We start from the raw sequence: 23,099 nt of genomic DNA, 5'->3' as shown, positions 1-23,099 counted from the left end.
TAACTTATAAAAATATAATCTTTTAGATCAATTAAAAAAAAGAGTTGTAAACTACCTTGAAATATTTTAATAAAAATTCTTAAAAAGTATTAACATTTTTGTCAGTTTTTATCAGTAATAATAAATAAAAAGTTGATTAGTAGCCTGGTTTTGTTTCTAAGTGATATTCGATCAGTAAATTAATGAGAAACTAATGGCATGAAATTTCTGTAATGACCCAGGTACGTAATTCAAACAAGAATGATCAAATGATCAGTTACGAGAAATAGTTTCCGTAGTGTGGCGAGGTAATTGATCTGTTCGTAGACCCAGTTAAACTTCTCGTAGACTCTAAGACCACATAACTAATCCTAATAAGTCTTTGAGAGTCTCGAAGTTGATCCTTCATGAAGTCAGCTCTTTATCATTATCTTTTTCATTTGCTCAAGTTTTTCTTGAATAAATTCATTTATTTCAACTTATAATAAAACATTATTAAAATTTGATTTATAGAAAATTTTATTCACTAAAAACTTTTAAAAATTAAATTTTAATGTTGTGAAAGTTAATAACATAATTATTTTAATTGTTATTAATATTCTGTAATTTTAATATTAATAGTGTAATTCTAAAAAGCAGCTGTAATTTGATTCTCCAGTGTCTGAATCTATTACTAATAAAATAATGCCAGCAAAAAAGGTTCCAATGAATGATTCAATTATCTATTTAATGCATTATTGTTCCTTTAATGCTTTTAATCTTTAAATGCAGTTTTGTGTCAAAACAATTGTTTCTGTCAGTGGCGAATATTCATGAATAAACTTCACCACATTAAACATTGAGCATGTTCAGAAATGATTGTTTTAAACAACGATTGAATCAGTCACGGAAAATTTTACTGTTTCAATTAAAACGAATAATAAATTGAAATATGAATATTATGCTCTTTAAATGGACCAGAAAGCCAGAAAAATATTTCTTGAATAATATTTCGATTCTCCTGATCTCTTTCACCATTGGAATAAAATAAAAAAATTGTTTTAAAATATTGATCTATAAAGAAAAGATTTTTATTTTATTAACCTCATAAAAATAAAATCCGCGGATCGTTAGTGTAATAAAAATGGATCAACGTAGAAATAGGAAGGATGGAAGATTATGGGCAGACTCAAGTATTCGCAATTCGAAAAAGAAACTTGTGAATCCTAGAGCATTTTCTACTTTTACGATTTTTCAGGTACTTTTGGCTTCTTCAAAGTTCATTTCTCGTTACTTGGGTGAACGACTTGGAAACTTCCAGGAGCCGCAACAGTTTGGATACCGACGACGATAATGGTTCCAACCGCGTAAAGAAAACTTGGCATCATTAACTCGCGATGTTCTTGAAAATCAAGAGTTAGATGTGTTGCATGGATGAAAAACGACACACTAACGAGCTTATATACTACGTACAATGAAATGTCACGAAAGAAAACCATACAGAGTAAGAAAGCCACCATACTACTAAACTATATGTTCTTATCACATAGACGTGCCTTGAGTAGAGTTGATGTTGCTAGGACACATTCGTGTAGGTAACGTGTAATGAAGATGAAACTAAACTTCTTACTCCACTTATACGACGTCATAGTCTCTTTATTCTGCTTAAGACCTTTATTTCCGCCAGACTCTAGAGTCTTCATGCTCAATATAATTCGAGATATTTTACATTACTTTACAGTATATGAGAGTAAAAAAGATGCTTGCTCTCAGAAATTCTTTTTTACGATTGATCAGCTCTAAGAATAAATTCTACATTTATTCTACATTTTTAACCCAAATATTTTCACTTTAAAATCATTCTGTCTTTTCTTTACGTTACTCATATCAAGTTCAAATATAAAATGAAGGTATTATTAATGAAGTAATAAATTAAATCAAATTGGAAGATATTATTTTAGCATTAGCATATGAAATTATTTTAAACTGACATTTTCCTGACATATTGAATTACCATCGAGTTGGATATAAATATAGTTTACACAAGATATGCTTAAATCGTTGGTAGATAAAATTATCGATCAGATCTCTCTTGCAGAGTTCTGTCAAAATTTTTATATGCAATACAGTTTAGATAGATTTACAGTCTCGTTGCAAATTACAGGAAGGTTCATATGGCTATGCATTCATGAAGATCATCTGAAGTTCTAGCACGTCTTACGTAGGAAATTGGACTGAGATTGTACTTATAATCGTAAATCATACAACTAATATCACTAGTTTTGAATATGAGTGTTATATATTCAGGCAAACTCGCCACATGGGATCAGTAATACTTTTAAGATAAAAACTAACAAAATTCATGTAAATAAATTTATTCCCATGCTTTTGAATGGAAATTTTCAGATTGAGATAAAAGATGAGATCAAAATTATTGAAGTAAATCATCAAGTATTATATGAAATTATAATTTCATGTGATTTTTTTTTAAACAATTTTTTTTGTAGAATAAATATTTACATTAATTAAAATATTACGCTCAGTGATGATGTTTCAGATGCTAATTAATTGAATGAATGATAATTAATTATTTATTTGGATTATTTATTGATCTCTTCAACCATTTTATTTATAATTGACTAAAACGTTATAATATACTGGTGAAAAGCATCCTGGCAAAATAAACTACCACTAAGAATAAAAGTATATAAAGGATGACGTTAAGCCGACACACTGGTCACAACTAGTCACAAGAGTTTCACTGGAAAATTAATTTTCGTCAGTCTCGGTGATAACAAGTGTTCCGACTAGCGGGTAGCAACATTCTCTTTAGGAAAATGAGAGAGTTAGCACTGGCAATTTGTTCTGGATAAAGTGTCACACAGTGACAACATACATTTATCAACATCACTAGCGGTTTCTCTACCATAACTGGACAACTACACTACACTAGACAGCATCACCAAAAAGTGTAAAAAATAAAAATAATTAAATTACATCAGAATCGCGTAATTTCGTTCACGATCTTCCCCTTAGATGCAGTAGAATTTTGTTCAAAAAAATTCTCAATTTCTTCAAGAGTCTTGTCTTTGGTCTCTGGTAAGCAGAAACGAAAAAAGACAGTACCAACAAGTACGATGATGCCATAAACGGCAAACGTGCCTTCCGGTTCAAGTATTTCTAGGACAATCGGACCTGTTTTTACCACAGTGAAGAAACAGAAAAAAGCGAATCCTGCAGACAATCCTGATCCCAAGCCTCTTGTTGCAGTATCAGTAAATAGTTCTCCACAGAGAAGCCAAGGTAATGGTACTAGTCCGACTGTCACCATACAAGTGTAGATGAAGAGCAACACAATGGGTAACCAAGGTTTGCCGTAATCAGCTAACAAACATGATGACAAAGCGAAGAGAGTTAGTGCAGTTCCAAAGCCAGATACACCAGTGAGAAGTCGTCTAGGATACGTAGCTGTCATCCAACATGCAACTATGCTGAATATCAGTCTCACAGCATCAAGAATTAAAGTAGCCAGATATGCATTTTCCGGTCCGGAGACTTCTGTCAGCATATTAACGCAGTAAAATGTCACGACGTTCACTCCAGAAAACTGACTAGTGAAGGCAAAGATGCATATTATCATCAAAGGCATCATAAATAATCTCTTTAAATACATCTGTCTAAAATTCAATGTAGTTTCATTCTTAACAGAATTTCCATTACTTTTCATCTTCTCAAATTCTTCTGTTGAATTTTCGCCTCTCAGAAATTTCCAAACTTCTAGAGCAGATTCTTGATTGAGGTGCTGTAGTAACCAACTTGGGCTTTCTGGAATAAATAAACCTAGGAGGAAGGCGAAAATTGAGGTTGCGCTGCATAGATGAGCAGTAAGTCGCCAGTGAAGCCAAGTACCAAGAATATGTGAGATGAAGATGCCAACAGCAACGGCTAAGCTCAGACTAGCTAGCAGAAGACCTCTAAGACGTGGGTGGCTTGTCTCTGCTATATAAACAGGACTCGTTGCACTCAAGAGACCCGCACTAAAGCCACATAGCAGACGTCCACCTATCACTGAGATTTGGTGAGTAGATAAGGCGAGAATGGTCCAGCCAAGTATGAAGATAGGATTTATCAACGTGAAGGTGATTTTCCTACCAAACTTGTTCATCATAAGGGTAGATATCCAACAGCCTGGTGCCATAGCAAGAATTGCAGAAGCGGCAATCCACGACTCCTGATCAGTATTTGTAATTGTTAGCTCATTTGATGGACCATAAGGTAAGCTTTCATTAGATCTACCGGCTGTATTCATCGGTCGCAATTGAGGAAGCAACACAGCACTATAGCCCATTGTCATTCCAGTTGCAACAGTGCTAATGATTGGAATTAGCGCAACTAGACACTGACGTAGATAATACTTAAGTCTCTCTTTGTCCCTGGTGACTGTAGTGATACCAAGGAGATTGATTAAACGTTCAAAACACGATATCAGCCTAATCATTATTGATACTTTCAGAACTGAATTGTTAATAATAGATGAACAGAACAGCACGACATTTGGTGACGTACTACTGAATATTTCAAATCTTGAGGATACAGCCTTGGCCGTCAACTTTCTCTTCGCTGTTTTAACTTTCAAAATGCCAACTTCTCCCACTCCGGAACTGGAATATCGAACCGCTGAAATGCTTCGAACTCAGATGAGCAAATTTGATGGACAATGAATATTAAAGAAATAGACTAAGTTAGAAGAATATTCTTCAAGTGTTGGACTGCTGAAAACTTAATTTTTACTTTAACAAAATGCTGTTTGTTTAATTACAAAATAATATTCTTCTCCACATAAAACGTTTAAATATGATTAATTCACAACTCAATCATCGCAAGCTATTCTTAAAACTCTTTCTTCCATGGACAATACACTGCAGTGTATTGATATTTACTAATTGAAGAGAAAGTTTTGAATAGTTAAGTTCAATAATTTGATGCAACAATAAATTTCTAAGTGTGATGAAATAAATTTGAATTAATTGAAAAATATTTCTTTTTAAAACTAGCGATTGGAGACGTGAATTTGTTTTTGAAGACAGTGATTTTATTATTTTAATAAGATAGTTCAGAGTGTCTTATTGCTTTCCAATGCCTCACCTTATTTTATTTTCAATCTTCCAATCCCTAAAAAAATGTCTCCTTCATTACATCTCTTTCCTGAATCATTGAATTAGAATAATTGGTTCAAAAGTCACATAAAATAAATCACTCGATTCCTCTAACCCTTTTTTCTGTTTACCGTAAGCATTAAATTCTTTAGTAGATTGGATCGGAACCTTACTTTATAGAGAGTTAAAGATGAATTCCAAGTGACTTAAATTCAATCAAACACACTCAGCAAAGAGTAGCAAAGAAATATAAAAAAGGCAAAACGTAAGTAAACAGATGCCTAAGAGAATTTTGAAATTTCATTAAGCTTTTACTTTGATGTGAAAAAGTAAACAGACTAAGCGTAGTTTTCGCGTGTATATAATTTTAACAAACTCTGAATCCAATTTAAATAAAGAGAAACATATAATTTAAGTTATTGCAGGTTGATATAAGGCGAAAACCTGATTCACGATCAAATTGCACGTGAGCGAGAATCGCGCTGTTTATCGCCGATCGATCATAAGTTAATCGCAGAGGGGTATGAGCTAATGTCGATCGATTAACGTCAGTTGCACGGCCAAAGTAAGTGAATTACGTTGCGACGCTTCGACTCTCGTTACTCCCAGCTAAACGACGCTGCACATCCCACTTTCCAATCGCTTCACATCTTCTCATTTCTTCTTTTTCATCCTCCTCCTTTTCATACGCTGAGGAATAACCGTGATGAACGTATTATTCTATGAATTATATCAATCATACCAGATATGTGAACATTGAAACTCGATCAATAATACTTGTTTCCCATTTATTCAATATCCTCAATCATGATTAAGTCATTTAGCTGCGATATTAATGTTCAACAGTGTGAACAACGCTATATAAGGAGATTGATTAATTTTTCTTCTGCAATTTTATTCTTTACTTTAAATTAATTAATTTATTGCAATATTTTATTGTTGTAATTAATTTACAATTTCATTTATTATTGTAATTTTTTTTATTAATAATATTTGATTAGACTTTAATCCATGCATTAGTATTTAGTATTGATCAATTAATTATTAGAAAAACGATTGAATTAATTTTTTTTAATTATAATGTGTTTATGTTGGAAGTGATAGAAGACAAATTAATCAATATGCAGAAAGCTAGTGTATATATGTAATAAAAATAAAAATAAAAAAAATTAGCCTGGAGCGATCGAAACACCTTAAAAGATAAATAAATTCAGAATAAAACTTGTAGACCTTTTTAACAAAAAACCAAAAGTCATTTTACTGATGCATAAAATAACTTTACCAATGTTACAAATTATGACGAGTCTGCAATTCTAAATTATTCATAAAAGTAACAGAAGTTTTAAAAAAATAGTTGCTTTTTTTTTGTTAACTAGAATGTTAATGAGCGAATGTTCACTGGAAAATGTTGACGTGAGTTTAACTAAAGAGGCTTATTCACGCAAGAAAAGTCGAAATTTTAGTATTTCAGTATAATTGCTGTTGCCTTTGAAGTATGAAATATTAAGAGAAGCTCATACAGATCCATATACAAATGGCAATGAGTAGAAAATATGTTGTACAAATCCATCTCACTATCTTGTCAAACTTTATATTTTAATAGCCCTCCATGCTGTCAAGTTCGTTAAGATTTATAAGCAGCTTAAGTGATTAGGATCAGTACATCGAAATGCCTTTTGCGGTTCTGATCGCGTAGTGGATTGGTCTGAAAACTTTCTAAGTAAAATTGATCAAAGTTTGACAGCAGTAGTGAACAAAAAAAAAACAAGTAGACGGAATTAAAAAGGCTTTCAATTTTTTTATCTTTGTTGTACCCAAGTTTGAACTGAATAGTTTCTTATTTTTTAGTTCAAAAGTATGATGAAAATGGTGGTGAATATTTATATGAGGAATAATAATGTAACTAAATTTTCCAGTTGTGTACCAAATGCTGTAAAGTATAACAAGAATAATTAAGAGTAAGGAACAGAGTCAGTGTGCGAAGTAAAACGACTTATAAAGAGTCAAGGGTGACGCAGCGACGACCAAAGTTCGTCAATTATATTCACGAGAAAAGCAAAACGGTTTGGGATGTTTTGTTCACAGAGTTTCAAACGAATCCACAGCCGTCTTAGTAGCAAAGTTTCAAGTCTTTCGTGTGTATTTGGCAGTGGCAGGAAACCTAAAATACCTTTCTCAAGCCCTTTCTTGAACCCTCAAACTACCCTCCCCCCCTCACATACTTCTTTCTACCCGTTTACTTCTCGGTATGTCGCACGTATTTTTGCTCCAAAGTTCGTTGACGTCCCTCTAAACCAAAGAAATTCAATTTTCACAAGTTACTGCGGTTCACACTAAAACGCGCATGTTGCATCGACAAATACTCTAACAGATGAAGATAAATCCTGTGCAACGTCAATGTTTTTCATGGAACTCACGTGCTATTGATAAAACGTTTTATTTATTTTTTTAATGATTTCAACGAAATAAAAATTCTTTGGCTTTGTTGTATGAATTTTTTTTAATTTCACAAATATTTTTTAAATTAATAAAAAGTTGATAAGAATGAAATAAAATGACCTACAATAATATTTAACTAGTAAATATTGAAAAAGAAAGAAATTTGATATAGAGAATAATTTGAAAGTCATTCTTCAAAATAACTTGGCTATAATTCTACCACTTCTACGACATTTGCCTTATTTTATAGCTACCTAGAACTCGGATAATTTTTCAAAGGTTTTATTGCTAAGTTTCATACTTCTTAACTCTTCCGACTTCACGGTAATTCAAGTCTACCTACATGTATAAAGTGTTGGGGTAAAATTGAGTCTTCAAAACGGAGTAAAAATGACTTAACTTTAGTGAAAACATCCTTCAGTAAAAATTATGGTCATATTGTTGATAAACTTGAAATTAGAAAAAGTCAAAAGTACACCAAGAATTATTCAATTTGAAATTTAAATTTCTGGTTTTTTTAATTTTCCATTAGGAAGTAATTGTAATAGAGTCAATTTCAATTTTTTATAACAAATTAGAAATGGTATAAGCACTTCTGACTAATTTTGATGGTGGTAATTTTTACCCTAAAATATCATCAATGTATCAGTTATTATCTACACCAACATCATTGTTCAAAAGTTAATCAATAAGCCTTCATTAAAATTAATTATCTGCATCTCGAATTTGAAACAAAGCTGTATTGTCATTACATGTAAACATCTTTATTTCGCCCAGCATAAACTCAAGTTGAATTGAATTCATCAAACATTAGAATCAGATGACGAAACACATCACAAGTGATATGAAACGTGATAGAATTGATAGATGCTGGTGCAATGCACAAGAACATTCGTGGTACGAATTTAGTTGGCGGTTTCTACAGCGATTCCGCTGACGTCCTACCGTTAAATTACCCCATATAGCCAATGCTATTATCCGCGGGTTGCATACGCGCCACGTGGAACAAAGCGAAAACGATAAACGAGCAGCCCTCACGCTACCGAGACAGAAGGCGCCGCCTCACTGAGGAAATTACCACATCTAGCACAGCCAGAAGTGAAAGCAGTTCTTCTTTACTTCCTTTACTACTCAGCTACAATAGCATCAGCCTGCTGTCGTGTGTCACCTCGTGCAAGTTTTGGCGACAAACTTCTCAGTTGCGTTACCTTCACTGCTATGTCATTATTGGCGTACTAATTGAAATTGCACCTCTGTGCTTGTAGAGCCTTGTTCGCAGGTATTAATATTGCATCATTATAATGATCAGTGTTGACTTACCTGAAACATAAAAATTTTAAGACAAATTATTATTGTTATTATTATTATTTACTGGTTGGATTATTATTATTATTATTGTTGACATTGAAATCGCATTAACACGGAATTATTATAGAAAAAAAAAATATGTAAATTATGATTTTACGCATAATTGAGTTTGATTGTATTTTCACGTTTAATTATTATTAATTGTGTGTACTCACACCTTATTATTACCTATGCTACGTCATATTTGCGTTTTAAAAGCGTTTAAAGATTTTATCGTGTACAATGAAATTCAACATTTACGATTAAAAATGTTGTGAATTCAAACAATGCAAAAAAGTGTTGGAATTAAGAAGTTCATTTATATTCACTTAAACTTTAATAAGATTAAAAATTCTAAAGAAAATTCAATATTTTCTCTAAAGTAAAACAATGCAATAGTAATTTATTACAAACATGTTTATGGTATTAAATAAGATCGGTAGTGAACTGTAGTAAAATTAAATTGAATAAATGACTTGAAAAAGACATGTTTTATTTTTTAACAACCATCGTACATTATTGGTACTTTTTTTCAAATTTATTAAAGTTCTGAGTCGAAATGACTTCTTTAACTCCATTTCAAAAAATAACTCTAAATTTTACTGAATTTGAAAAATTATATTTACGTTCTTGCCTCATACGTCAAAAACTGACAGTAATCATAAAAAGAATTGAATAAAAATTTCACAGGCTACAATTTTCTACCATAAAATTCAATATCGATTTCCACAGAATTTAAAATAACTTTTTAATTTTTTTCAATGATGGCTCATAAAAAGTAGAATTAAAGATATGATAAAATACTTGTTTAGTTAATTAATAAAACGATTAGTTTTAAATAATATCAATAATAATTTTACAATAAATTCAAAGTCATAATATTTGACAAATAAAATATTGTTAAAAAAAAACAATGATAAAAAGAATTTTTCTCAGCAGAAGTTCTCTAAGTATAAGTTTTAACACAATAACAAACGAAGACAAGAGTTTATCTTTCAAAAAAATAACCAATATAATAAGAATAACTTGGAATCAAAATTTAAATAATAAATATTCTTTTAATCTTCTTCAAGATGAAATCATCTTTTAAAAATTAATCTATTTTTCTCTCTCCTTCTCTTTTATATTAATTTTTATTATGCCAGTGATTAAGAAAAATTTTTCAACACCTCATCAATCATTATTGATGTAGGTATTTGGCTTATTCGACAGGTACAAGCAATCTTACCACACACATCCGCAGATATCAACCGTTAACAACAGAGCTTCTACTTGCTACCATTACAAAAACAACAAATAACTTTAGGTTACGTATTTTTTCTTATTGAGCACCTTAAACTAGAGAAGGTTTATTTAGGCTATGAACATCAAGTTGCTTGTGTAACTTAAGTTATTGTTAAATCATTTAAAAGGGCATCAAGTTCACTTGCATTGTCATAGTATATGATCCAAGTCCTCTATACTCTTCCTGAATTTACAGAGATCATCCTCGACTATCTCCATACGTTTGAGGGATACTGCAGGATTAAAATGATTACTCTACATCTATTGATAATGACGATTGTCTCTCTATTGAGGCTTTTATGGTAGAACCACTGACATCTTTATAAAATTCTTAAAAGTAGATCTTCCTTTAAATCAAAATCAAATAAAACTAAATACCACAATCACTTTATTTTCTGTAAAAAGAGAAAAAAACGAGAGTCCGAGTGCATATTTAACATTTAAACAAAGCACGAAAGATATCCATTTAAATGAAAAATAATGATTAATAATAAACGTGATTGCGTGAGCAGCAATAATTTAAAAAAAATCAACGGAAATGTAATTTTATGCATACTATTTACTGAAGTGAAGTATGTTAGCATTATTGTAGTTGCAATTATTATCCAGAGAGAAATATGAAGATACGGTAAAGAATAAAATTCTTGAGCCAATGACCTCGAATGCTGGATAATTAACGGCGTATTCTGGTTCTGGCTTGCGATTCGTGGTCTTGCAATCGACCAAGAATGAGTCGTTTGGTAAAAGCAGTGAGCCATGAAGGGTAGTAGGGTCGAGGGGGAGAGCAGTCGCGGACATAGTAAGGAACGATGAACAATCAGCAACTGCAACTACCTGGGTGGTCGTTATACCACTTCTATCTTGACTTCCAAACGCTTTCGATAACGGTAATATGTTCAATGAAAATAGTTATACCAAATGTCAATGATTATGAACAAAAATCCAAATGACATGAGTGAAATTATGGCACATTATCACGAAGCATCTCGACAGAGAAATAAAATGATGAAGAGGAATAAATTTATCGCTTTGGAATTCATGATATCGCATGGGGACTGAGTAATCGCGAGTTCCTTGACCACTTCAGAATTCGCGTGCCATGATCCAGTAACTCATAATACAGGCCATGAATGAGCGCGTGCATCTTCTGTTGATTTACCACTTGTGTACGGGATATTAAGAGTAAATAAGCCAAAATTATCTGAATGAGTCGACAAGTCACTAGTGTTTTAATCTCATTTGTACATACAATCATTTCTTTCTCTCTTCTATTATGTCAACTTTAATGTCGTCTCATAAATGGTGGAACGCTAGCTATTACAGTGGTATCAGAACGTATCAATATCCACAACAACTGTGGTCACAGCGGGTTAAAACCCAGTACGGTGTGTTATGGTGCTCTAGTGCTATACATATCGATTTACATTCTCGGAATGTTGGCCAGCTAAATCGTACACGCGATACCGACCCTTCTCTTGCTTCACGGATGGTTAATTACGCGTAATTTATTGTCAGACCTATACGATTACGCCTATTTGATATGCCGCGACACTCAAAACTCGTACATCACACTTAATTGTTGAATATGCAATGTGACTATATACACTCGGGATCTCTTTAGTTACAATATGCCGCTTTCATCGGCCAGTTGTACTCCACTGGCATATTTAATATTAATATTACCACTAACGTCCATGCATTTTTATGTCTTTCTGTCATTATTCTGCGCTTTCATGCCGCATTATGAGAAAATTGTTTTTATTTATTTTTAAAAGTATTGTTATTAATAATGCTACGGTGCAAACACATAGAAGTGATGTGATTATTTATTTATTTTTTTTTATTTTATTATAAGGAATTAAGATGACAATGGGCATAAGAAATGGAAAGGACATTATGAAATATAATTCAGGCTACAAAAAACCAGATTCTACTAAAGACATCATAGTCAGTAGTTTAAAAAATAAAAATACAGAGATTTTGAATTGAAAAATTAAAGAAATATCGTTTTTAAGGATGAGTGAGTTTAAACCAGACAAGCTCAATTGAACAAAAATAGATAGAATGACCGTAACAATTAACTAAATTCGAGGTAGAATAGTTTTGACAATTGGTCTTTTCCGGATTTTTTAACAACAAATTTTTTAATACCCGGAAAAATGAAATTTACATATTGTTGTTTTATGATTCATATATGTTACCTGAAAAATAACAATAAAGAAAAAATCCATGTTTATTGTAAATAGTTTAAAAATTTTTTCATTATAAAATATCGTTTTAAAATATAAAGAGATAGTTTATATAATTATTTTATCGTAGAAAAAATATGAAATGAAATTTCTATACCAATGAATGTCATCAATAATATACTGGCCTTTTAAAATATATTTTACTTTGAACAAATAAAATACTACTTTAGATTTTGACGTTTTGTTGTCGTTTTATAAATATTTGACACTTCATAATAAATTTTATCATTATGAATTTAATACTGATTGAAGATTTTTAATGATAGATGGCAACTGGATTGCAATTTAAATCTTGTTTCAATTTAGATTACTAGAAATTCTCACCAATACCTGTTTCTAAATCATGTTTTACACCTATTCAAAAAAACTAAGACTTAAAACATCATGAACTGCAAGAATTTTTCTTCCTATTTTTACCAACCTTTTAAACAATGCTGAATTCATAAAGATAATTCAATAAACAATACTCGGTAAATCCTCCTACATTGGGTGTTAAAGAAGACTCTGTCATATGTCATTTTTGATAAAGAAGAGAGATTCGTAAAAGAAAAAAATCCCCTTACGCCTACTCTTTATTATTATTACCTGGGCCTTTGTTACATTGTGAATCATGGTATTACATCTTTTGGTATACGAGGTGTGATGTGGACATGAGAAAAGGGACTCAGAGATGTGTTAAAAATACATAAAACATAAAAAAGCATAGCGAATTGACAAAGAGTACAAAAAAATTGCGTCTATACGTGTCAACGTTATCCAATAACACACGGAGGTAATCACGATTTAATGGCTCAATAACGTCCACTACTACAGACCACGATGTACCGCAAACAATTTATTGGTCTTGACAGTCGATAAATTTCAAGTAACTGAATCGATCTACTCGTTTGCGGGCTTGTTAAACAACGCAAAACCTCTTTTATACATAATTTCAATATCTATTCTAATTCGATGCTTCAGTATTCTTGCTAATAACCTTTGTATAATTTCGATGCATTTGAATTCTATTACGGCTTCATTTTTCGGCTTAATGTCCCTGTTTTGATCTCGTTTCAACCAGTGATACATTGATTCCCTTTTGTTATTTTTAAATTCAATTACATTGATGAAAATATCCATCTATGAATTTACATGGACATATAAAGTTAACCACCAATCGAAATAATCTGTGTCTTATAATTTGTTAAGATAATGTTAAAAATACATGAACTGCCCGCTTGTTGACTAAATGAGATATTTTTAGACTGTATTCAATTAAATTTTCAAATGAGATAAGTACGAGGAAAGAAAAATACGTCAATGCCATGTCTGTTTAATTGTATGAGTAGGAGATTATTTGATTGACAAATGAGCAGCCGAAATGACTGACAAATGGTGATAAGCTCGTAAAATCCTATCCTGCGTATGGTCCAATAACATATCGCATAATACCAATTGCAGAAGCCAAACAATGTAGACAGTATCATACTGTCTGATTAATTTGTGGTGAGGATGAATTAGGTGATGGTTCAATTAGTACCATTGAGAAGTGGTTTTACATATTGGGTAACAACGATGCTACTTGTATCAAGGAGTTGATAGTTTCACAATTAGTCGTTATTAAAAATATTAATTTCAAATCAATTAAAATATTTTTTAACAATAACTTAAGTGCTAATATTTAAAATAATTTCATTAATCCAATAAAATAAAAGTTTCCGTCATTTATGAATAAAAATTGCTGTATATGTTGGTGAATTAATTTTTTAACAGGAAAGAAAAATTGAAAAAAAAAAATATTTAATAATTTATTTGTCTAGAGAAGAGAGAGAGAGAGAGAGAGAGAGAGAGAGAGAGGAGATGAGGAGAGATAAATATAACTTCTGAGTAATTATGACATCTGTATAACCCCTTTAAAATTATTCTTCAAATTGTCTGATTTCCTATCCGCCGTCTTCTCCATATTTATGGTTTTATCGATCATTTTTTATGATGTATATTCGTATTTTATTCCGTAATAACTGTCGAACTATATGTCGTGGGCGTTCCTCAAGTATACGCGTCAAAAGCACGGCATACTGGCTCTCTCTCCCTTTCCTTTTCAACTCTGTCGTCTTAACCGACGACAGGGTGCGACCGCAAATTCCCATGGCATCCACCTGATGATTTATGATTTAACGAATAGCCGAGGAACAGAGAAAGATCATCTAGCTTAGCAAGCACGTACAAGGTCAGCATGTGCGTTCGTGCGTGTGTGATTGCGTGAACATAGATTCGTAACTCTTGGATGGAGATAACCAGGATATAGCATCCTCACCATCTAAGCCGGAGAATGTAGTGGGATTTATAGATGAACAAATACAAGCTTATTGTGAGTATTAGTGATTGAGGTGTGAGTTTAAATCCGGTGCAGATCTGATTCATGATACAGCTCACCAATATTTGCAAATGCGTTTTTACCATTTGTCAATATATTTTCACATAAAAAAAATATCTCCTTGGAATCGTTTTGGAAATTGTATCAGAGGTAAATCAAATATTGGATGAATATCTTTTTTTCTATCAATTTGCATTGTGCAAGTGAAGTATACTATTTTTTATCACACTACAAATTTGTTTTAATTTATTGAAGATGGTGTTATTTCGTTTACCGACAGTGTGATTGATAAAATAAAGGAGTTATTATTGCCATTTACGTCTTCTGTTTTCTGGAAAACTAATATTGTCATTGATTGGCAGTTTGGAGAACAATAGACAAGTAGACATGAACTACCTTTACTTGTGTTCAGTTGAATCTAGATGGATATATAGGTACAAAACGATAGATACAGAATGCATTTTGTTATTTTCACGACGGAAATCATACTCATGTGAGATTGGAAGGAAATAAAAAAGAACTCATACCAATCTCCAACCCCTTTGGTTATACTCGTTCAATTTTTTTTTCTTTATTTTCAATAGACGCCAACTGTGGTAAGTATTGATTCGTAACGGTGCTTTTCAAGAGCAAAAATAAGCTATAAAAAAAGCTGGAAAATCGTGCGAGTCGTTACCTTACCATGGAACAGTTGAGAGTACTTCAAGACTCACTTTGACATGCTTTTATACTAATGCGGAATATACCAAAGTGTCTGGAGATTTTTTGCTTTCTTACCAAGTAACAACAATTCCCTGAAGAATTGCTGAAGAATCAAACATTTTTCGAACTTTCGAAACTTGAAATAATCGATGATTTTGTTAAGATGAAGAGTGAATGAGGAAGAGCTTTTAAAAATACGAATGCATATAAATAAATTTACATGAAGAAAAAAATTTTTACTATGCAAAAAAATGTTTATTTAATGAGCAAAAAAAATTAGAAATATTGGCAACAAAATATTTTGAATACTAATCAGTTACTGGATAATAATCATTTATATGATTTTTTTCCCTTGCTGATGGTAAAGTTTAAATACGTCAAGTAAAAAAAAATGCGGATTTCCAATTTTAAATTTCTAATTAACCAGAGAATAAATTTCCAATGATTAAGCTTCCAAAGAATTCATTCTTTATAATGAGTTTTTAGACATCTTCAAAACAAAAAATATTAATAAAATAATAAATGTTTTACTACAATAAATAAACATAATTTCAAACCTTAACTGCATACCATACTGTCTTATCTCCTCATTAGAAGAATTATCTTTAGATTTATTATATCACTTAATTGCACCCACTGTAATTGTATTTAATTTAAATGCATAAGATGTCCAGTATGCATGCAAAAACATTGGTTACAAGATCGATGCAAGGAGTACCAGCAAATAGAAAAAATGAACTCACTGAAACCGTGTAACATAAATGGAAGAATATGATAAGAAGAATATGAGACGAGTTAAGCAAAATTTTTAAACGAATGTAAGGTAATCTCATGGCAGAGAACTTCTTGCCGCAACTCTTTGTATATTCAACGATTCGTGGTAACGAAAACATACTTCTGGAGACGAGAAGGTAGCGAGAGCAAGAGTGGATGTAAAATAAGATCCGGCTTTGCGCGTGTTTGCATCTACGACAGATAGACTACTTGAGAATCAGCTTACAGAGTGCAAGAACATTATTCACATACACTACTGAAAAATCAACTGTAATATGTATATACATAGGTATGTATAGGTATATAAATATATATATATATATAAGCAATTCAAAATGTAATCCTAAAGCTTTCAAGATATATACATTTGCTATATATATACATATATCATCAACAACAAAAGCTCGTTACTTGTATGCCTGTAAAAAAGTCTACTTTTTTCTACCGTTCTCCTCATAATCCAGTTCAAAAATCGTATCATACCTTAAATGGCTTACTTATTTCCGAGTTATGAAAATAAGTAGAAAAGGCCGTAAGACATCAGGCACTTTACACACAAAAGAATAATGGAGAACAGAGAGATGCGAAAAATTTAAAATATGTGACCAGCAAAGTTTGATATTTGTCATAAGTTTTTTTTTTTTATCAGCTCATATAAAATGCAGAAATTCGTAAGAAAGCAAGAAAAATTTGCTGACTCCATAAGAAAAATTTTCTGTGATAGTGCAGTCATCTATGTGAGATTGTATTCATATGCATATGAAGATGGCTGTACAAATGTAGAACATACTACTTAAAACCGTATCGAGAGGGAACTGTACAAATATATTGTGGAACTAATTTGACTTTAACTTCTAACTTTATAATTAGATTTAACAGTGAATTATCTTTAGTTAATGTAAATTACTATTCTAACAAAATAAAAGGACCATGGTTTATTGAACGCATTTGCGAAAGGTAGAAAAAGAAAGAGAAAAAGCTAAGTTGAAGGGAACACTTCCCTATACGGAGATGCGACAAAACCAAATCCCGAGAGCGTTGATCAACAAAGTTTTCGCAAATTCGATAGTTACAGTGAGTTCTTCTAGAACCTTTTTCCCTTATGGTTAAGTCATGTGCTATGACAGCACAGAGTTGGGTCGCTCACACATTTCTTGCTTTGGTCTGATCGTAGAGCCAAGTAGTTTTGTCCAGTGAACTAAAACAAACTGTACAAAATTACGTTGGGTATAAAGCTGTGGTAGTCACCGTCAGTAGCTACGTGATTTGCCAATCTCTGAGTTATCGAAACTTTACAGAAGTCACAAAACATCTAATGCAAGAACAAATGAGGACTATCAGACATTCGAGGTGTTACTTAATGAGAGTTTTATCAGTTGTATGGTCCTTAAAATAACAACAATTAGAGACAAAAACCATTCATTGTAAAATTTTTTTGCTTTTGATTTCTAAATTGAAAACATGATAAAAAATATCTTTCTACTAAAATTGAGTTATTTATTAGTAACAGATAAAATCAGATAATAAAAACTTAATAGCACAGAATATTTGCTCTTTAAAAGGCAAAAATATTTTAAAAGCTCATAAATAAAATTTACTACTGGCAAATCATTTGAAAAATCAAATAAATTAACAAGGAATGTATCTCATTTTGACAAAGTGTATAACTTTGATGATAGATGAAAAAAATTGTTAGCTGTAAATTTCGTTATATCGAAGCGAATTTTTCTCCTAAAAAACGATTGCTGAAAGTTGTGCCGATTTATGGCAATGTTTTATAGAGGATTATTGAAATTGAGAATACAGACGTGACAACTTAAAAGAGTGCAAGTATGGCTTTGCCTCGTTCACTTTATTGAGCTTCATAGAACCCACTGCAATGGTTTACGCATTTTTCTTCTTCCTTTCTATTTCAATACGTGCGACGTTATTGGTAGAAGTTCATTTTTACGAGAGGTTGTTCAATATCCCTCGGCCTCGGTCGACGACATCCGAACAGCAGTAAAATTAGATTTATTTCTAACTCAACCCTTGGCTCCAAGGGGAATTCCATTCGATATTTACGTGTAAAGCTTAGTTAACGAGTGGCCAAATGATCGTTTTTTCATCGATGCAGGACAAATGGAAATTAGTCAACGACCAAAGCACTTATGGGAATAATAATAGCATATACATTTATTTTTAATAACTCGTTTAGAGAACAATTTGTTTGTAATTGCACGTCAATAATTCATTTATCGTTTAAATAAAATTTCGATTTTATCATATAAAAAATTACTGCAACAATACATTTCCAATAAAATTAAAAACTCAACAATTCCGTAAAACATTTTAATATTCAGAAACGGGAAGCAATCATTTTTGTTACAGTCGTAATATTATATTATATTTTTTCCGAAATCAGACTCGTTTTGAAGTTTGGGTTGCGCTACATAATATTGGAGAAAAGATGTCTTTAGAAAAGTTTCAGAGTTTATTTGAACTCTTCTAAAGTAGAGTAAGCTATTTAAAAGCTAGTCAGAAAGATTGCGAAAATGGAATGCATAAAATTAGTTATTCTTCTATTATTGCAATTTTAATGGAAATTTGCATGAATAGTCAACATTGAACAGGAGAATTTTATGTAAAAACTCTTATCATTTTTTGAACTTTAATTTTTTAAAGTCTTTTAGCAACTATTGCAGATATTCTGACTAACTACCCTGTTTGCCAATTGGTTCCGTGGCGCAATGGATAACGCGTCTGACTACGGATCAGAAGATTCCAGGTTCGAATCCTGGCGGAATCGTAGTTTTTTGCAAATTAGTGTAAAGATAGCTCCAAATTTTGATAACTGAAAGTGTCAGTCACTATTTTGCAAACCAAAAAAAAAAAAAATAATTCATAGCCTCAATTGGAAGTAATGCATGAATCCACTTTCTCCATTTTCTCTGAAGTCGTGAACAACATCAAAACTTACACAAGCTGTAATAAATTTAATCAGTGTAAAGTAAATTAAATTAGAGGAGTTAGAAATAGACTTTCGATTGGCAATAAATTATTAAAAGTTTTGAGTGAATCAACAACGGTTGTGATTTGTAAAAAAATATCTAGTACTAACCATAGTATCAAAGTTATCTAAAACAGTTTTCAAGGAATTTACATTGTTCAACTGTTCCACGCTGTAAAGATCTCTTTCGATTACATTAAACCTAAAACTAAGGTGCTCGTTAAACTCTAGCACGCTCTGCAATTAACACCGAGTCACGAAACGTACGTTGTACATACAAGTAATAACAACAGAAGTTATACACAGTTGAAAATTCGAACTTAAGTCTGAGATAAAGGAAAAGTGAGCAAAGATAACTGTTCTCATGTAGTCAGTATAAATGGTACTTTCATTACAATCTGAAATTGTTCATAAAAATATTTTAAAATTCATTCCAGATTGAAAAGTATCTATGAACAAGTATGTTTAGATTTAGAATATACTGATTTAAAATTAAAATTTGATTCCACTGACAATCAAAGATGATACTGATATGAGAAAAGTAACCTTTAGAAAAGAATGATGTTTTATAACGAAATATAAAAGTAAAAACATTAAAGATCTTGATAATATATTAATAACTGTTTCAAATTCTGAAGGATATTTATGATTGAAATACCGTTCCAGTCATCGATAAATTTAATATCCAATAAAAGACATAATAAATATTCTGTTGAGCGACTATTTGCTGGATGCAGATATTTATTTAGTGTATCGTCTGTGTGTCGTGTTGGATGAAATATCCACCAGAGGATCGTAGAAGTCGCAAGAAGCCGATAATCCGTGGACATAACATATCCTCCGATGTGCCGGTATGTCGCGTACCATGAATATATCGCTGTATTACCGTTCTCTGTCCTCTCTTCCTTTTCTTTACCCACCTGAATGGCAGGAACGTTGTCCAGTGTACAAGTTCCCTAACACATACTCTAGCAGGTACTTCTCTGCTTGTCACCATTCAAAGTTAAAATATTAGCTGTTGAATCGGCGTAAACATTGATTCAGGTTATCATTTATTTATGAGACGATATCAATGTTCACGTAAATTAAATTTGATTTTAATTGCAAGTTTATTTATGAAACAGTGGCTCTTCATAAAAGAATGAACAAATTCCAATATTATTGCTATTAAATTTTGAGTGCATCGAAATAAGACCCTATGATTTGCAGTGAGGAACCTTAAACCTCTACAACATACTAAAATTTCATAGTCATCGAAGGTATAGGGATTAAATGATATCATTACCGATAAATATTTTAATTATTTCTCATAAACCTATTTTCGCGCACCAAATTCTATTGGTCTTTTTTTACAATTACATAAGTATTTAATCAATAAAAGAATTATGTATCTTTTGTATGAAGAAGAAATTAAATTAATCAAATTGAGACAGTCACCTTAGTTTCAATTTTAACCTTTTTATCAATAAATTATATATGATTAACGTTTGACATTATTTACGTTCATAAATTTTTTCTAATTAGGATGCTTTAAAAATTAAACATGTATGCAAAACAGTTGAAGGAAATGGATATACATGCCAAGTATTCCCTGGTAGAAATAAATTTGCCACTCACGATTACTTCTAGTTAACCGATGATTGACAAATTGCATGGAAAAAATTGATGCTTGAGTTAGCGTGAATGACAAGTAATTATTAAAACCACTACAACATGGATCCAACTGATAGAAATAAATTATGGGTACAACGTAGATGTTTTTGTCACGATAAAAGAAGAAAACAATTCCATCGTATACTGAAGTAATTAGAGAGTATGAATGGAATTAGTTTTTATGAAAAAGTCTTGGCTTATCCATTCTACGTGCACCTCAATCTTTTTGAAGCCTAATGATGGTGAATGGAAAAGACTCACCAGACTTGTCGCTTGTTGGCTGAATGAACGTCAGATAAGCTAACAAATGTCTCCAATGAATAATAGTAAGAGGCATGGTCCAATTTGTATCACATTTACATTGGACAACGTCTTGAAGATAATTTATATACCTATTTGAATGGTAACTTTTACCGGTAGACCAATCAAACCACTTAGCTTTCATCATTGAACTTTTTGATAACATCAAATTAAGCTCTCAATGATATTTTAATGAATGAATTTTGCATCGAAGCAAATTTATTAACGTTCTCAGACATAAGTCGTATCATAAATTACAATCGTAAATATAAATCTTGTATATTATCACTTGACTTGATTCAAATCCTTTGATATATCACCAAATCAATTAAAATAGTCATTTACATAACGTATCAAAATCGCTTCTTCTACAAAGTACATCAACAAGAAATTTATGAGAAAACTTGTATTTATGTGCTCGGTTTACTTCAAGAGTTTTATTTACTCAACAGCTTCCATCGTGGCCTATTAGCTCAGTTGGTTAGAGCGTCGTGCTAATAACGCGAAGGTCGCGGGTTCGATCCCCTCATAGGCCAGTTTTTTTTTTCTTCAATTCTTTGAAATAAAAAAGCTGACAACAATATATTTTCAGCTCAATCAGTTGTTTTGTTATAAATTTTTTTTACTTCAAAATAGAGCTTGAAAGCTTATGTAAATAATTCGATGGATTACAGCAAAAGCCCATATCACACAAGTAAAGGGAGCGTGCGTGACGATAGTGACTTCATGTGGATACTTCCATGGTTCTTGGTATCCCTCTTTTCGAACGACATGCACGCTGGTAGGATTTATGACCAATAAAGTAACAATAACGATGACTACACTAGCAAACGAGCAGCTGCACAGTCTGTGTAGCATTGTGCTTTTGCGACATTCACACGCCAAGATATTCTCCACATACTCTGTACGATGTACATATAAATATACGTAGGTCTCCATGTAACCTTGCGTTTTAACCCATGTCGAATGAATGCCCATGTACCGCACATACTCTTCAACAACACATTTTATGACGATGGATAATACATATAGCCAACTTCATAGTTGTTCATACCTTTATATGTACATTTTAAGAACTGCAAGTTGCAAAAGTTACAATACCAAGAGTTCGCATAAAACTCAATACAACGTGACTATATATATACGTAATAAGCTCCAGCTGATTCTACGTCCACGAATGTAGACTTGCAATTTTTACTTTTGATACACTACTTTTTACAACTTTCTACAAAACGAACTCTCTACATGTTACGTGGATATAAAAATGAATACAGCTTTTTATCTGGTGGAAAAGATTGTAGAGTTTCTGAGGGGGAGAAATGTAAAAAAATGAGCTGCGTGGATATTCCATTCCTATATCTGAACTGCAACTGCTCGTAAAGGACAAAAGTTACGTCGTTTTACTACACGAGAAACTCTGATGCTAGAACAGTTTAACGTCTCTAGCGCCTCCTCTAATGGGCTGTTCTTGGAATAGTTTTAGAAAAATGGCTAGACTAGCCCCACGGGCGGGTTTAAATAAATTCAGTCCGGATAAAACGATTTACTGGTGGGTCAAAACCGGATAAAGACTACCATTCACACGTAATTTTTCCCAGTGCAATGCTATCCATTTCTACAAAATATTCTGTGATTATTCTTCTAATGCCTTTTAAGTTATCTCGAAAGAACATTCACTTCTTTGTCTGTTATAATCGAAAAAGTCTTAGACATTGCTGTACTTATTGAGGATTTTTAATCTGTAAATCACCAATTATTTTAAAATTACTAGTCGAAAAACTAAGCCAAGTGCTGAAGCATCGTTTATCTTCACAAAACCCTGAGTCGCCAAAAAACAGAAGATTAAGACGAATGGACGTGACTTAAATCTACTTTACATTCTCAACTGAAAA

At 31.9% G+C, this 23,099-nt stretch overlaps 1 protein-coding gene and 2 non-coding genes across 3 annotated transcripts in view; 2 read left to right on the top strand and 1 right to left on the bottom strand.

The window, feature by feature from the left end:
• Window positions 1-23,099, bottom strand: part of LOC118069914 (mannosyl-oligosaccharide alpha-1,2-mannosidase IA-like) — a 177,781-nt gene that overhangs the window by 103,954 nt on the left and 50,728 nt on the right. The window lies entirely within an intron of this gene.
• TRNAR-ACG (transfer RNA arginine (anticodon ACG)) lies at window positions 18,981-19,053 on the top strand. The gene has a single exon. It is a non-coding gene; the product is annotated as a tRNA-Arg (tRNA).
• TRNAI-AAU (transfer RNA isoleucine (anticodon AAU)) lies at window positions 21,670-21,743 on the top strand. The gene has a single exon. It is a non-coding gene; the product is annotated as a tRNA-Ile (tRNA).

The sequence above is a fragment of the Chelonus insularis genome, unplaced genomic scaffold (assembly GCF_013357705.1).
Source record: "Chelonus insularis isolate UGA/USDA-ARS -01 unplaced genomic scaffold, ASM1335770v1 contig_493_pilon, whole genome shotgun sequence".
Lineage (NCBI taxonomy): Eukaryota > Metazoa > Arthropoda > Insecta > Hymenoptera > Braconidae > Chelonus > Chelonus insularis.
This window is presented reverse-complemented; position numbering and strand designations above follow the sequence as displayed.